At 34.9% G+C, this 17,894-nt stretch overlaps 1 protein-coding gene and 1 non-coding gene across 7 annotated transcripts in view; one reads left to right on the forward strand and one right to left on the reverse strand.

The window, feature by feature from the left end:
• Nucleotides 1-17,894, reverse strand: part of LOC108104308 — a 91,575-nt gene that overhangs the window by 58,627 nt on the left and 15,054 nt on the right. The window contains exons 2-5 of one of the 6 annotated variants that reach the window (XM_017210289.2): nucleotides 11,153-11,327; nucleotides 2,379-2,582; nucleotides 2,167-2,324; nucleotides 1,967-2,071 (exon numbers count right to left, since the gene is read on the reverse strand). The gene's annotated coding sequence lies outside the window, so the exon portion shown is untranslated. Of the gene's footprint in view, nucleotides 1-1,966; nucleotides 2,072-2,166; nucleotides 2,325-2,378; nucleotides 2,813-11,152; nucleotides 11,332-17,894 lie in introns of those variants that run through there. The other 5 variants (XM_017210290.2, XM_017210291.2, XM_017210292.2 and 2 more) reach the window with 5 other exon arrangements.
• Nucleotides 1,184-1,255, forward strand: Trnaq-uug. The gene has a single exon. It is a non-coding gene; the product is annotated as a tRNA-Gln (tRNA).

The raw sequence follows: 17,894 nt of genomic DNA on the forward strand, positions 1-17,894 counted from the left end.
AATTGACCCTTGTCAGGACCAGACATGTCGCAGCCTGTTGCTGCTTTTTTTTCCCCCTTAAGGACCGACCCCCTTTCTTCAAGAAGGGTGCCACGAACCACCCCAGGTTATTCGTACATCTGTTTTCGAAATAATAGTTGTAAGGGAATATCTTTAGAAATCATAATCGCAATCTCTTTGAAGATTTTTCAAATACGTTGTACTTTCTTTAGAATTATGGTTTGGAACTTCCTATTGAAAATGTAATTTTTTAAATCTTCAGACGTTTTAGTATGCATACTATTTTTAATAACTAATTAAATGTTGATTTATTATATTGCTTTGCAAATTTGTATAAGCTTAAGCCCTAAGCTAACTGCTAATAATCTGGACACCACTGTGTGTGTAAGTATTTATCCCAAGTGTTTTTCGTTCGCGTGAAGTTCGCAAATGTCCTGGTTCCGATGACCTCCCCTAAGTGGCATCTTGAGTTTTTTGTACTTTTCACTCCTGCAGATCCTCACCCTTCAGTTAAAAATATATACCAACAGATCGGGGTTATCTTGACATTTCGATCGACAAGACCCTTATCAAGACGAGAGCCCAAAAAGGTGAAGTATATAAATATTTGAAGAAGGGAAATAAATAAATATAAATAAATAGGTATTGAAAAATGAGCATAGAATTCTTATACTCCTATATAGAATTAGCTATCAAAACTAGTCTTAGTCTTTTCTTATTTTATAATAATCAATATTAGTTGAGAATTCTTAATTAACCAGGTGAAAGTTGTATTGAAAAGAAAATAAACCGCTTGTAAAGCAATTCAAAGGGACGTGACTCTGTGTCAATTGGAAATATTATTTTTAGTGAAAAAATGCACAGAAAGGTGCATGCAATCCTCTTTCCGCCTCTCCTTTTCTCCACACACAAAAAAAGCGTATTTTAATTTTTCTTTAACATTAACTTAATACTAAGTGTTAAGTAACATTTTTGAATATTGCACTTTATTCTTTTGGGAAAAAATAAAAAAATAATGTTTTTTAACCCCCTACGGACGCCTAATGAGAGAGAGCGAGACACAGTGGGCTATTTATAGAAGGAAAGGCTAAGCTGCGCTTCATCTCTTTGCCCTTCCGTACACTCTCTCTCTCGGTTGCGCCGATTTTCGCTGGGCTGCGATTTTGCAGCACCGCCTTTATCTGGTTCTATGGTGTAATGGTTAGCACTCTGGACTTTGAATCCAGCGATCCGAGTTCAAATCTCGGTAGAACCTGCTCTCGTTTTTTTTTCGGCTTAGTTTTAAATTCTTTATTGTTTTTTTTTTTTCTTGTTACTAAGGTCGCTTATCGGTTGGCAGATGATTGACAGCGGTTTGGACCCTCTGCTCATATGTACGTATATACGGTGATGATAATTGACTATATTGTTGGGGAGTATATGTACATATATACATTAGGGTGTGGGGGTGTGTATATTAGTCAATAGTCGGCACTTCATTGGTCATTATCTCGTTAATCAAGTCGACAAACCTGTCCGTCTATTTGCACAATTGCCATAGGCCAACCCCGGAACCATCTCCATCCTATATATGAAACCCTATAGATTTCAAACCCAGACCAAAGTTTATTTTTTTTTTTTTTTGGATTTCTGTGACTGCGGTGTGAATTTGATTTGTGTCACGTGATATGACAGGGGGCGAGATATAACATCTTTCTGAACGGTCATCGTGAGACTGGAAATCGAAATTCAGGGCATTACCCCAAAGCAAATGGAAATTATTTATATTGGAGGGGGTAACGAAAACTCCCTTTTGATTGAATTGAATTTCTATACACCTTTAGTACCTTTTCTAATATGTAAACATAACTTATAAGACAAATTCAACATCACAATTTAGAGAAAAATAAAATTTAAATATAATAGTTTACCTTAAATACATAACTACCTTTTCGATTATTTTGAAACATATTTGAAGGCCACTTACCTTAATTCCAATCATGGTTCTTTTCGACTTTCAAAAGGTTTTATTCCATTTTACTGAGTATATTTCTTCAGTGTAATTATTTATGACGCGTGTACATATTTCCACCTGAGCCGGGAAGCGCCAGTTGCATTTTGGCATTGAACATAAATAAATTTACCAATTAAACAATATACACAAATATTGAAAAATTAAACACTGACCTGCGATAACCTTTTATGAATTACTTCACCTCTATTGTAAAACAATGTTGAGCCACAACGGGAGTTGGAATAACGGCTCCTTCAGAGATCTCCGTGCTGCTTCTTATCTATTTTGTTCATCTTCTCTTTGTCCACGATTTCTTTTGGGCAGGTACATACTTAATTTGTAGAAATCAATATCAATGCAATAATTATATTTTACGGCCACTTACTTTTAATTTCCATATTACTCCAGGCTCTTATTGGGGTTATTTAAATTTCAACTATTATCAAATATTGCACATGACAAACAGTCTTATTTCCAAGATCCTTTCCCATATTTGTTTATATATTTATGTGTGTGCATGTATCTATGTATGTATGTAAGTGTACACGAAGACATACTTTTCACTTATCCCGTGGAGAGCCCTTTGCAGCTAAACAAAATAATTAAATTCACCATTAAAACCATTAATTCTTAAGGTAATTCAAAACACAGTTCTGCGAGCACTTCTTATGTTGTATTTAATTAATTTTTAACACTTTTTAGCAACAAAAACAAGTAATGTGATGCGATAGATATGAATGTAAACCAGGAGTGCAAGAGTGACAACTGCACAACTGCAAAACTGGAGAGAGAATAATAAAGCGAAAACGCGAGAGAGAGGATAACGGCGGTTGCACAGATCTTCGTTAAGCTTCTCTCATTTTTTCGTCTCCGCTTTGTCAAATACTCTACGTATTTCGGGTATAGCTTTGAAAGTCAATAGTTCCAATTGAAGTTATTGAGCCAATTCATTGAGAGCATCTAGACTTCGCTAAACAACTATTTAAGCTTCCTTTCGTGTTTGCTTGTCAAACCAAAAACTGTACTCCGTTCGTTTTTTTTTTTTTGTTCGTCTTTATTTCTTTTTGGTTTTGGCTCCATTTGGAAATCTGCGGTTCCGTAATAAATTTTGTGTTTCTTTTTTTTTTTTGTCGGCCACACGCGCAAATGTTTGGAGCACAGTTAAGGCCGGCCTTCACTTAGGCCTTTTCTATTAATTTTTTTTCTCTCGTTTTGCTGGCTTTTAAGCGGCCCTTTAATGGTGGCTAATTCAACGCGCTTAGCAACAGAGGCCCATGAAGGGCTTTGCCAAAAAACGGTCTTAGAAATTAAATTGTTAAAATACAAAATACAAAACCAACAAAAAAAACGAAAAACCAAAACTGAAAAGTAAAAGTTGCTTGATTCTACAGATGGCCAAAAGCTAACACTAGGGCCGGAAATGTTAACACAAATTTTCACAAGCAATCCATGGATGGATATATGAATGTAGACAAAGGGACGTGGGGTTAAAAGTACATACATATGTACATTTATATACATATATTCATACATATATATTTTCGGGGACTTGTCGCTGGTCAATTAGCGAAATGCCTACGAGCTGCTTTTGGCAGTTGGTAGAGCCCACTGGACATGGACATGGTTGGTGGTCATTATGGATGTGCCACTTACTTTATGGCAGCACACGTCCATTACCGAAGAAAATGATCAACTATAGTGATACCTTGTAAGGACAGATCCTAGATATCCTCTGCTTAACTGTTATAATAAAAATTTGTCTTATTATTACAATTTATTGATCACGTACATAATATGTAAAAATTTCAAGGGAAAAGCTAACAATATATTTTTAGATATGTATTTTAAGTTATCTTCTTCATATTGTATATATCTTTTATAAAATATAGTTTAGCAACCTATTCAAGATCATGTGAAGTCTCATCTCTTAGCTAACTAGGCACACTTTCAACTTGAATCACTGGATATCGGCTAGAAAAACTGGAACTGGAAAACTAACAAATGGACAGCAGATGCCTGGGGCAGCATCACACTTGTTGGCCAGGCCTTTTCTTTTTGGCCTTCTTGCGAGACAATTGTTGCGCGTGTGTCGCCCTCCTTGGCCATTTTGCCTTCCCCCCCTCCCCCTTCGGTGACCAGTGGCGTCTGCCCGTTACAATGTCCATTCATTTATAACGAATTTCAACATTGAAATGTTTAAATTTGTTTTAGCAGCCAGGAGGAACTGGCAGACAGGCCTAAAACAAATCGCTCGTATGTCGCTTTCCTCATCTTCACTCGTTTACACCAACTTGAATGCGCATACAAGTGTGTTCAAGATGATAGCAAAGGTAGCAATAATATTCTTTAACTTTTAAATAATAAAAGAGATATTCATATTATGTAGTTTTCTTATATAGGTTTTCTCAAGAATAAAGAATGCATTCCTAAATAGATCTAAATAAATAATAATATTAATTCGAAATAAATCCTTTTATTTTGACCGCATCTGTTTAGATATAAGTATATATATATACATATATAGGTATATACATATATATGGCTAGCTGTCTGTCAGAGCCGGGTATATAGTGATGTCCAAAAGACATTAGTTCGTAACTAAATTAATGTTTTTGTGTTAATTGCCAGAAGCGAAATTTTTTTTAGAAAAACTCGAAAATGTTCGACAACGCACAAAAAAGTGGAAACTAAAAAAAAAAAAATTAAATGGAAAACGGAGAGACGAGGGAACTCTAGTGTGGACATGAATGAAGACATCGGGAATTAGATTGTCAGTCCATCGAGGAACAAAACCATCCAACAACTGCCTGAATAAAAAAAAAACAACAACAACAACAAAAAACAAGAGAGATATTGATCGCGACAAGACGAAGATATTCCCAGAAAGGCCTACATGTCCCACTAAGTGACCCAAAATGACAAAGATGATCCAAACACGAAGATGGACTTTCAGATAGGCTTTTCTAGTTGACCAAGAGTAAGCAAAAAAAAAATTGATTCCTTAATAGATATTGTTAGGCTTTTATTTGATTAAAGACCCAACTTCCTGTGAGAAATATAAAATATAAAACATATGTATAAATCTTCTCTGTCACTTTGATTAAACACACCACTTTATAATTTGACTTGTTTTGTTAATAAGATCCACAAGAATTCATTGTCATTAGCCATTTTATCTAGGCCATACATTTATAATTGTATTTTGTAGATGTTATCTATATCGAAACCTATGTTTTTCGGAATTTAATCCTTTTATAAAATGGTCTAAACATAATTTATGCAACACTCTTAATGTGTACACAGATATTCAAATGACAAATATATTTAAATTTCTGATGGACAACTAAAATTCTAAAATTCATTACAAAATCCCTTATCTTATATTTTTTTTAACTATTTAACAACATTAATGCCTAAAGCCTATAGCTCTAAGCTAGAAACAAAAAAAAAACACCTTGAAAGCGACACGAATCAATCAGAGTTTTTCGGGTTTTTATTTGGGTTTACCCCAGGCACTTTGACACTTCTTCGACGGACGTTTCAATTATATGGCCAAAAGCCCCAGACAAATTAACAGATGCATAATTCATAATGTGGCTGTGCAGCGTTAATTTCCCAAAAAGCGAATGGCGAATGGCACCACTTATGGATAATTTTCTGTATTTCTGAATTTCGGTGGCTGACCGCAGTGGCGACGGCGCCAATTGTCCGCCCGATGGTCTCGCTTTTGGACATTGGTGTCATAATATTCGCAATGTACTAGGTTTATATATATTTGCTTTTTTTTTTTGGTTTTTTAGCTTTTTAGTGGTCTAAAAACAGATTTAGTGAACGGTAGAGCCGTTGATTAGAAGCGGCCAATTAGTTGATAAAGATATATAAACCATATATACAGATATGTATGTACACTTGCGATGACTTTGCAATTCGGTTGAACTGCAGGCTGCCCACACAGTTGCTGAACTCGCACCGAGTCATTGAACAAGTGTAGTTTACAAGGGATCGACCGGGTAATACCGAGTCTATAAAACTATATAAGTCTGTTGAGATAAGCAGAAAAATGACAAGAACTTTGAAATCTGTATACATCTCAAAATATGTACGGTAAGTTATTGATTAAGAACTGACGATTCGACTTGTATCACATTTTTCGATGGCCAAAACAAATAATACCATTTGTGAACTTAAAAATCTTACATGGTTATCCCACTTTAACACCGATATACCCTGCGAAACTATGGCCAAATACCCTCTGCGAATATCGATTCAATGTCCAAAGTCTGACTAAGCCGGCCGGTGGCGTTGACGCTAACGATGACGCCATCTGGTGGGCAACTACGCTGTCACTGATTTTTCCTTGGCCCCTGTGCTCAAAGTCCCCCACGACCCCCATGTTAGATGGTAGACCAATCCACTCTCCTGCCCCCCCTTCCGCCCTCTCAAGACACTAAAAAGCAGCTTAAAGACATCGTTGTCGACGCATTTGGCCAACAACGTCAGCATTTTTGGCCTCGGCCCGGTGTGCAGGTTTTTCCTTTTGGCTAGACTCGTGAAAATGCATTAGCCGCAGCGTATGATTCATGCCTTGGCAGTCGCAGAAAAAGAAAAAATAAAAAAAAAAAAACGGAAAAATAATATAGGAAAAAATACTAAGAAAATGCCAAGTGGAAGAGCTCCCGGTATATGGATTTTCCCATTGCCAGCGCATTTGGCCCCGATTTGCCGGTCAGGCCCAAAATCCATGTTAATTTCTCAAGTGCTTTATTGTCTGGCCGGAGTTCAAGTGGCAATATCTACGAAATATCTGGGATTGTGACTAAAAATGGTATCGATTGTGGCGCCATTCTGTAATATTGCATTCTTTTATTTTTGGAAAGTTTAAATTAGATATGTATTTAAAATTAAGAAAAAGAGTACTGGAAGAGTACTTTAAGTAATTGGAATTATTAAGTTAATTAAAGAACTTTTTTTTAATTCAATTATACAAAAATCTTCAATTAAAATTGTAGTAAATAAATCTTGGTAACTATTTCCAAGACCATTGAGCATTGAAAACTTCATTCAACTGCGAATGTCTTCACGCTCGTTTCGCTGAATCTAACGAGACTTAGTTAGTTTTTTTTTGTTGTTGTTTTAAGTTTTTGGCCGAAACACTTTTCGCAGAAAAGGGCCAAAATAGATCCGAACTTGATAATGCCCCTGCACGTACCTCAAAACACGCTCCAACTTTTTGAAAAAAAAAAAAAATATATATATATATATGAGAAAGAAAAAAAACCAAACCGGGCCTGTTTGAGTGTCCCGTGTTTCTATAATTCACGGGCAATTAAAAAAACAACAAAACACAAAACCCGGTTCGGTGTGCGTTGGCCTGGCAACAAGTTGAAAAATTAGAAACTAAACGTTCAGGAACTAACCGAAGTCTCAACTTGCGACTGATGTTCATTAGGCGACGCATGCGCAGGTAGGCCTACATTTAATGTAATTATCAATGATTAATGAATTGCTTGAGCAAACATTGTGCGAACGAACCGATACCTTATAGCCTTATAGCTTTGCCGACGCCGATACATTTTCGGGCAAAAGATATATAGCAATGGAGCGGCGAATCTGTGAACTAGGCCTAATGATCAGAAAAGAGACTCGAAATAGACCCAAACAAAAAAAAAACCTTCAGGTAGCACTCGGGACCTGCAATAAAATTGGTTAAAATAAAATCAAATCGAACTGGGCGAGCTGAAATTAACACAAATCCTAAAGACGAACCGCTCTAATTTCCCCGTCTACAATTAGCGACCTGGCACTTTTGCCATCGTCTCGATATTTCCCAGTAGGTACACTTACTTCATGTCTGCACTTAAAGAAAACTGGGTGGTCCGATTTGTGTAAACATTTATTTTATCATGGGTCTATTATAGCATAAATTAGGCATTAAACCTAAAAGGTATTCAAATCTCCATTCTAAAATTAATATAGTTAAAGAAATTTTAAAAGTCTTAAATATTTTATATAATTTTATGCTTAAAGCTTAAATCTACGATTTTTCAATTATTTTTTGATATTATTTACAAACTTTTGATGCAAAAAAATCTTATATTTTCCACTGAAAATAGAACTTTGCACTTCCTAAAAGGAGTTTTATGGAATTTTTCCTTTGGTTTTTTTTTTTTTTGTGTATTTTTTATGGCTGGGTAGGAGTTGCCCGAATGGACTAAAAAACGCAGAGCTAATGATTGGAAAACCATTTCTTTGGCGCAGTTATGCCAGTCAATTAAGCGGCGTGTGAATATCCAGACATTAACCGGAGTGTCTGGGGTTCACGCCCTCCAGGCTAAAACCCAACAACAACAAAAAAAAACTCAAACCCAAGCCATAATCCAGACCCAAGTTCAGAGCCTGAAAACCAAAACCCGGTGGCGTCATTCAGCAATCTAGCCAGCGAAATCAAATCCAACTGCGGGTCCAATCAGCCGGCGGCCCTAGACGAACACTAACTAAATATATATAAATATTTTTATATATTTTTTTTTTTGGGAAAGCCAATGATGATTTGAATTTCAAATTGCCCGGGCAACACCTATTTATCTCCCCGCCTTTTCGCGACACGCGTTCATCTAAAATTTTCGATTTATCAAATACGATTATTCATCATTAGGTTAGGCGAGGTCTCCTCCATAAATCCCCGATAACTCTAGGTCTAGAGGAAGAAGAAGAATATATTCCTACATTCTAAGACCTTAATAGTGGTTACAACGATCTTAATAATATCCTACAATGATATTATTTTCGCTAACCTGAATTTGCTATTATCAAGAACCTTTTCTAAACATCTGTCCAAAAAATTACAATACCCACAAAGAGCGGGCATAAAAATTATAATTAAATTAAAAGAACGGAACGACAGAAAAAAAAAAAAAAAGATATTAAAAATGCCACTTACAATTAACAAAAGGAATAGGAACTGCGTAATGGTTACTGGATTCTAAGCCATACTATGCTCAGATGTTCAGAAAAAAAAATAAAAAAAGAAAAAAAACGGGCAAAAACCCGAAACCAAAAAGGCAAAAATACAATCTATCTGCGCAGTTACATAAATTTCTGTCGACTAGATTGGCTTGCTCCATGAATGGCTCTCCTATTCCTATGGATCGAATAGAGAATGGGAATCGAGGGTATTGAGGGGACTATATAAGTTCTGTTTCACTCTTGGATCTAACAAGCTCAAATCGATGAAGGTGACAAAATTGTCAGGAGTTATTATTATTTTCTTATTTTGATTTAAAATAAAGATCTGTTCCATTTTTTAGAAGCCTTGCTATGAAGCATTGAAGCATATCAACAATTTTAATGAATGACATGGGAACCATGCTCTTTTTTTTTACTAATATTTTAGTGATTAATTTATAATACCCTCAGTTAAAGTTCATAATGAGTTGGCTTTCATCAGTTTTGTCGCCTGTGGCCAGAAACAAAGTGTGAATACGGAAAGAATGTGCGTGTTTGAGGTAGCCCAACATTCGGAGGCAGTCGGCAAATACGCATAACAAACGCAATTAAATTTTATAAATATTTAAAACACCCATTTACATACTCGACCCACACACATAGATCGCGAGCATACATAGGTGATGGAGAGGGATCTGGAAGCCCTCCCCCCCCAGGGGTGTTGAATAGTTTGGACGGTTTTCGTGGATCGCTGGGGGTTTTGGGATCGTATCGTATCGTATCAGTTTGGTTTGGTTTCATGGATCGTCGTCATGTGGCCCCAATGAACATGGCCAAAATCGAAAGGGGAAGTCGCACAAGCACTGTGCGTATAAAAGACTTTTATTGCTTTTGAATTTAATTTTGTTTTATGCGATGTTTCGGTTTTCTGTTTTCTGCTGGAATGTGAGCCAACTTGATTTGTATATATATATGTATATATAGGTGGGGAGGCTAATCAAACGACAACGGGTTGACAATGAAGGGCTCGATTTTTGGGTTCGACTTTGGGTTTCGAGTTTTTTTTTCTCTCTAAACTTAATTATTTATGTATTTATTAACGGCGACAAGCGAGCCCTAATACATAATTATATGGACAGATGTTGTATGTTTGCTCATGTTTGTACACATTTCCAAATTGTTTTTCGATTATTTTTGGCCCGAAGGAAATTGAAAGTTATTTGCGTTCAGAATTTAATTAGATAGACTTCGTGCTGAAAGCCACTTAAAGTTGATTTGTTGACGTGTTTGTGTGTGTGTGTGTGTGTGTGTGGATTAACCCACTTTGTTTCACTATTAGATCTTAAGCCTAACGACTTTGAATGGACCCTACAGAGATGCCCATCGAAATATCAAGGGTACTGCTTAATGAAGAATTATTTAAATAAACAGAGAGACTAATAAATCAATTGATTAACTGGTGACTATAAAAAATGTTTACAACTTTAAAAGCTTAAAAATATTAAGAGGGGGATTTTTTTATATTACAAAGGGACTACCTAAATACTCATAAAAAAAGTGATTCTTTGATTTTAAACTAGTTTATCACATATATTATATATTTTATATATTAATATTAATATTTTTTAATCAAGTTTTAAGAGTTTTTTGGCCTTAGATAGGTTTGCTAGGCCCCCACAGTTATTCCTGATTATTTATGAGCCACAATTCCTGTGCGAAATTTTCGCCTGAAAAAATTCTTGTCTTCAATGCAAAGTGCTCTTCATTCACAGAACTCCCAGGTTTTATTTTTATTTCGGGGCCCTTTGTGGTCTTGTTTTTTTTTTTTTTTTTTTTTTTTTTTTTATTTTTTGCCTTTTTGCACAACTCCAACGATCTTTCCTTAACGTCTTCGTATTAGCAAATTAATAACCATAAAAATCTTAATGCCCAGCTCGCTAAAGAAACGAAATCTTTAGCTTGCCTGTTGAATTTCTTATGAAAAACGTTTCGCAAAGCTCACAAAAAGAAAAAAGGGAAATAAAATCAAAAAACAGAGGAAAAAAAACAAAAGACAAGACAAAAAAATAAAGAAATAAATAAAACTCAAGAGACAAAAAACAAAAAACAAAAAACCAAAAAACAAAAAAAAAAACAGAAAAAAAGAATTCAAAATAAATACAAGCCGAAGAAGAAGATTAACAGAAGTGCCGCCATTTAAATTTATTTACTTACGAGTGTGAACTTTATGCCCGTGGCGTTCGACTTCCCTTAACCCCTTGCTGTTCCCCTTCCATTCTTAACCCTTTTCTTATTTTTTTTTTGTGCCCCGCTAGTGGGACGCCACCGTAGTCAATGCCAAAATGTGTGACGGTCTCCAAGATCCCAAAACTCGATCTTAGTTCGTTACCTGCCAAAAAAAAAAAAAAAAAAAAAAAAACAAATAAAATTAAAATTAAAAAAAAAAACAAAATAAACTACTAAGATGCTCGCAACCTTTTTTTGTTTTGTTTCTCACTTGATTGGCAAAAATAATGCGGACTAGGTAGATCTCATTATGGGCTTACCAGGAAATACTCTTTTTCTACCTATTTCACCTCTTTTTTTCGGCAAACCAAACAAAACTTTCACTTTGTGAAAAATTAACCCAAAAAAGGGCTGGGTTTGGCCATCTTGCGAGATTTGGGAATTGTGTAATTTTGCCAAACAAATGTTTAGCAAACCAAAAGGGGAAAATATCACTGAAGTTTTGGGTGTTTAAAATGATTTAATTTACTTTGATAAAGAAAATTTCTTTGGAAAATCCAAACTATTAACCAATATTAAAAAAAATATATGTACAACTTCTACTTTTTACTTCTCTCTAAAAACCTTTAAGGTCCACTTAATCCTTTCCCACAATTTCCTTTTTGATACGGCTCCATTCACAATTTTATTTTATTTGGCGACTCGCTGCTAGCCCTCATCATCGTCTTCATGATTGTCGTCGGTTTCGTAATTTGATTCCAGTTAAAATGAAATGAAATCTTGTTGCCCTAAAAAGCAAAAGCCCCAAAATAAAAAAAATAAAAAAAAAAAACACAAGAAAAAAATAAGACAAAAGGCAAAACTCCTCGCATATCTTTGTGGCGTTTCCTTTTGAACTAAAAAGACGATGATGCCGCGTCTGGAGGCTTTTAAGCCCGACATTTTCGAGGACCGCTGACCCTTTTTCGATACTCTGCGAAAAGAGTTAAGTACTTTGTGATACTATATATGTTATAAAACCAGACATAACAAGAAAATCAGCTTGAAGAGGATATAGATTGACATATTGATTTTGAAAACCATAATGTGGTTTAATACCAATATTGAAAGTTCTTGTTCCTCAAAAAGCTAAACAATTTCTTAACAAGATATTAACAAGATTAACAAGATATTTATAAGAATAATAAATATTTTTAATGTTTTAAAGAATTTCTATAAAAGAGTATTGAAATCCTCGTTATAAAGCCAAAATGACAAATTCTTTCCTGCTTTTTTATCACGTTCTGGCCGGATTTTATGGGAGTTGTGGCAATATTTCGCACATATATCTTGGGAGTAGCTTATTTTATTTTGGCCTACGCAAAATCCCAATTTCCCCGCAAACATCCCTCATTCCTTCCAAATAACTCGTTTTTGAACCGCACGTGCTGCTGTTATGCGGGCAGTTAGTAAAATTTGAAATCTCTTTCCGCTCGACTCGTAGTTGGCATTTTATGCTTATAATTTATTCGACGCCTCAAACGATTCATTTGCATAAGAAATGTTTGAAATGACATTGATTTGACAACAGTCAGACGACAACGACGACATAGAGACTTAGGTGGATCTTCAGTGATACCCAGAAGACTGAAGATCTAAAGATTTGGCGACGATCCGAACACAACGCCTTGGCAACAACAACTGGGTGAATATATCGGGCGAAATCGCAGCGACAGGCATTCAAACATATCGACTAATTAATGAAATCTCAATCTAATCCAAACGATCAAATTAAATAGATGTTTTTTTTATACAAACTATGCAAAAAAGTCTGCGATATAAGAGAGATGACAGCGTGACACGATGGCCAATTGGAATTCCATAATTGATAACTAAAATATATCAAATTAAATATCTAAAAACTAAATATTATTTATTATTTTGTTTATATAAATTCAAAAGTAGATTCCCATTAAATTCTTATTAACCTTTTGAAAAGTGATTTGAATTTTTGGGAAAATGTCTTCATTTCGGATCGTGTCACGAACATCAACGAATACGTAATTTTTTTCATTGACTCAGACTCGAATGTTGGAGACGACGACGACTACACCTCTAGAAATCGAGTTCAATGGAGTTGTGTCTGAACCTGTTGCGATGAATATGCTAAGCATATGCATTGAAATTCCTTAATTTGCCTAATAATCGACCCGTTAAGTTAGCTTAGCAACAGTTTGAGATCAAATCGATCTGAAATCGGTTTGAGATCGAGATTCAGATCAAGAGCAGGGCGCTTTAAAAGAAATCAAAATAAAAAAAATAAATAAAAAAAAGTGGCTAAAACAACAATCACATATCGCTTTAGACACGGTTTGCAATCAGGGAAATAATGCGTATTTTTCTGACATTTTTCTGGACGGGGGGGAGCAGCACAATTCACAATTGCCAACTAATTGTTAGGCCTAAGTTCGTTTGGGCCGCAACGAATTGATTTTGGCCATATCTCTTTTTTAGGTTTTTTTTTTTTTTCTGGAATTTTGGCCAAGCAACGAATCAAGTGACAATTGTTCCAAAGTTCGCAGTTGTAGTTTCTCGTTTTTGATTGATTAATTGCCTATTTGATTTGAGTTTTCTCTATTTTTGTCCGCCTTTGACAATCGCCGAACTCTCTGATAGAGACTTTTGGCGACTCACAAAAAGATGGCAAAAGATACAAGAAGAAAAAAAAAATTATAACAAATAATAGAGGCTGGGCAAAAAAAAAAAAAAAACTACATAATAAAGATCAACAATTATTTCTTTTTATTTGATTTGGGCACATGGGAAAATTATATTCGAACAGAAAGTTACGTGGTTGCGATTTAAATAATCAATTTTACTTCTTCCTAATTAAACGAAGAGTAAATATTGCCAACTTGCTGTTTTTTTAATATTTTTTTTTAACAAATATTTCAAATTTAATTTAGCAATAAAAGATAAAAGCATTAACAGCCTAACATTAACATTTTGTTAACACATTTAAATTCTTGTAACTTAAACTTTGTATTAATAGTTTATTACAGACATTGCTTAGGCCTACAAAGTAATGTTTATCTGTTCAGGTCGGTTAATAATTAAAGAAATAAACTGAGACACACATCGGTGGGCATAAAGGTCACTCCAAGTGCTGAAACTTAGGCCCTATCTGCAAACTGTATATGCGGGCTTAATTTCCTTATCAAGAAACAAAAATTACAATAAAAAACATAAATCATTTTTAACAAGCACTTTGAAAAACTAGTATGTAGAAATATGATAAAAACTTATTTTTATAAATTTTTGAAGTGGAAATAATTTTCTTACTGTAGAAAAAAAAAAAAAAAAGATTGCCATAAGCCAATTTAAACATTTCCCAAATATCGCTAGAAAATTCCAAATAATTTAGCTTAGGTAAGCCCCAAAAAAAAAAAAGGGAAGAATTTTGAGTTGGGTTCACAGTTTGAACTGGAAATGATCACTCCACCTCCTCCTCATTTGCTGGCTTGGCTGTTTTTATATATATATATATTTTTTTTTTAAAGGAAGGCGCAGAAAGTCCGAATAAAATAAGAAGTAAAGGGAATCCTATTAAGCAGGCAAAACGTAAGCGGAATTTTAAGTTCATTTGCCCAGCAGAGCGTGCCCTGACTTTCATATGATAATTCCTTTATTCTTTATCCCTTCACTCTTTTTTCTCTCTTGGCTGCCGCATTAGCTGTGGCAGATCAATTGGGTTTTTTAACATTCAAAATAATCAAAGCGAAAGGAAAACTTTTATGTATAAATGAGTCAAATATCAAATTAATATTACCAAATAATTGCTAATAATGTTTTAAGCAAATTTAACTAATGGTTGAACTTTGTTATCTTCTCTAATCATCAAAAAAAAAAAACAAATTCAAATGTTTTTCCATTGGGAAACTGAACCCGAAATTAAGTCCCAAAAAAAAAGAGTAACAGATTCAATGGCTCCATTAAAAGCCAGACTTTTATTTCTGGCTGAAACGCATCCCTATGGATGCGGTATATGAAGAGTCCATGTTTTTTTCGTCGCCAAATTGATGCAACAGGTTGCTTTAACTGCCACGCCCACCCGAGGGGCCTGAAAGGGCCTCCTTGAATTTGTGGAATCGTTTCGGGCTTTTTAAATGCACGGCAGAAAGAGTTCGTTCACTTTGTATTCACAAATTAGACACAAGTTAAACATTTTTACGGTTTGTGAAGTGGAGCCGACGATGAGCGATGGACTCGTAGAAGCTGCCCTCTGCTGATGACGATGATGATGTTGTTTTTTGCCAGCTACAAGAACCGATGCACTGAACAAAATGATAACTTTCTAAGTTCCGGTAAACCAACTATGAAAGCTATAAATTCTTATTTAATTTTCTAACTATTTCAGAACCTTTTAATTGCTATTCCCATTATCCAAAAAAAATATATATCCTTAGGGCCTAAGTTAACAAGTATTAAATTGTAATTTTAAAAAATATAAGTCATGCGACATTTTATCCAGTGCACTTATTGAGTTCCTTTTCATTCCAGCGCATCACTCAAAATTTACTTACCATGTAAAGCATGACCGTGTGAAACGATTCCGCCATCGTCTGTCTCTGTTGCACCCCCTGCTCCACTCCCTCCCTCATTTCCTCAACCCTATCTGTTGTCGTCCATGGATCCTGGCCGCCCGGTCTGTCCCCCTAATTCATTACCACACATTGTACTTTTATGGATATGGCATAAGTTCCTTGGTGCACCACCACCAGAACCACTTTGCAGTCTTTTGGCCATGTCTCTCTGTCTGTATGCCCCACCCAACAGACACAGTGGTTCAGGGATTGTGGGTAATGGAATTACAAAGTGTTATCATCTTAATTCAAATATATATATCAAATATATTAAGCTATAAGTTCTTTCTAATAATGTTAAAATTGTCAAATTCAAAAATAAATAAAATTATTTTAGTATTTTACGTTAGGATTTGCAAATGTGCGTTTGTTATGTATGTATTAACAGTGTATCTACTGTCTATGTATAAGTTTGTGTTGGTTATGGAGCGATGGTCGGTAGATGAGGGTCAACAAGGTGCGGGGGGCGGAGGCTTTTCTCTGTGTTTCTTCCTTTTACTGCCTTTGTTGTGTTGTTGTCTACTTGAAAGTCTGCACGCAATGCGTTGTGAGAGGGGGTAAGGATGTTATAAAAGGGGTGGTGAAGAGGTGCACGGCAGAGGCTTAGAGGGTTCAAAAAGAAGAAGAAGAAGAGCAGTTGAAGTCACTTCGGAACGTTGCTAACTGTGCAAATAGATGGAGCCACTTCCAGCTGCACCGTCAAAAATTCAACAAATAAATAAATAAATAACTAATTTTATAAAATATTTTTGTTTTTTAGAAAATTAAAAAAAAAATTTTAATGTGAACTTTACAATTTTTAACTACAAAAATCATTTCAATTTTGGATACCAAAATAAGCATATTTTTATCTGTTAAAAATTCTATAAATTAGTGAATAGTCAACAACATTTAAATAGGTTGATACTTTTATAATTTGATATAATTAATATATTCTTTAAAGATATATCTTAATCAATTTCCAATATTACAATTACAATTGTTTTAAGATACATTTTCTCTTTCAGGCTATATTTTTTTCAGTGCACATACCCGACATACTGGGGCCCCTCTACCCCAATCGCCAAAAGCATTAAATACTCCACACCCCCGCGCCCTTTTATCTCTTTCATTTGTATGTAAACTGCTGCCTCCGACTATCTTCCTCTCTTTCCTACCGTCTGTACTCTCGTCTGTCTGTGTGTGTACTTGTGTGTGTGTGTGTGTGCTCTCCGTTGTTGTTGGTTCATTGCCCGCCAAAAATTTTTGAAGGCCAAAATAATATGAGATTTTTTTTTTTGTTCGTTTCGCATTTTTTTGTTTCTTTCCTTTCGGCTGTTGCTGCTTCTTTTTCTTTTTCTTTTTCTTTCTCATTTTTATTTTTCTCTTACTTCAGTCATTTCAGGTTTTCCCTTTCTGGCAAAAATTTGCCCCCCACCAAACCAAAAAGAAGAGTAAAAAAAAAAAAAAATAAATAAATAAACAAATAAAGAACAGCGAAAAACCAAACAAAAAAGTTTCACATACTTGACTGCTCGATCCTCTCGCTCACACCCACTTGCCGTCGTCCCCTTCCCCACTGCCACAACCACTTTGCAATTTACGCACTTTTTCTTTTTTTTTTAAGTTGACAACGAAAAAAAAAAAATAAAATCGATTTTTTTTTCCTGGGAATTAGAGTAGCCGACAAGATTTCCGATCAATTGAACTTCAAGCTTGGCTTGGTTTTCCAAATCGGTTATTAGATTAGATTGAAAACGATTTAGATGATCAACAGGGTGAGCCCCTTTTTTTTATGTTCATCATTGGCAGGGAGCTTTACAGGAAGATGTCAAATAAATATGAAATATAAATCAGTTATCAAACAAGAGTTATGTACATATTAATCCGAGAAATGAAGAATATAATGAAATATCACACACTATCGATAGGGATTACTTTTAGAATAAACTTGCCATTAATGGGTGTACGTATAAATTATATCCTGACTGTATGTATGTAGCTTTAACAACAGCAATTAACTACACAAAATTGTTTCAAATGAAATAGTACATCCATAGCAATAAAGTAACTATCATTCAACCGAGCTCCTGAGTTTAATTAGTTTTCGTTAACTGTGCATGCCAATA

Source organism: Drosophila eugracilis, unplaced genomic scaffold (assembly GCF_018153835.1).
Source record: "Drosophila eugracilis isolate 14026-0451.02 unplaced genomic scaffold, ASM1815383v1 contig_539, whole genome shotgun sequence".
Taxonomy (NCBI): domain Eukaryota; kingdom Metazoa; phylum Arthropoda; class Insecta; order Diptera; family Drosophilidae; genus Drosophila; species Drosophila eugracilis.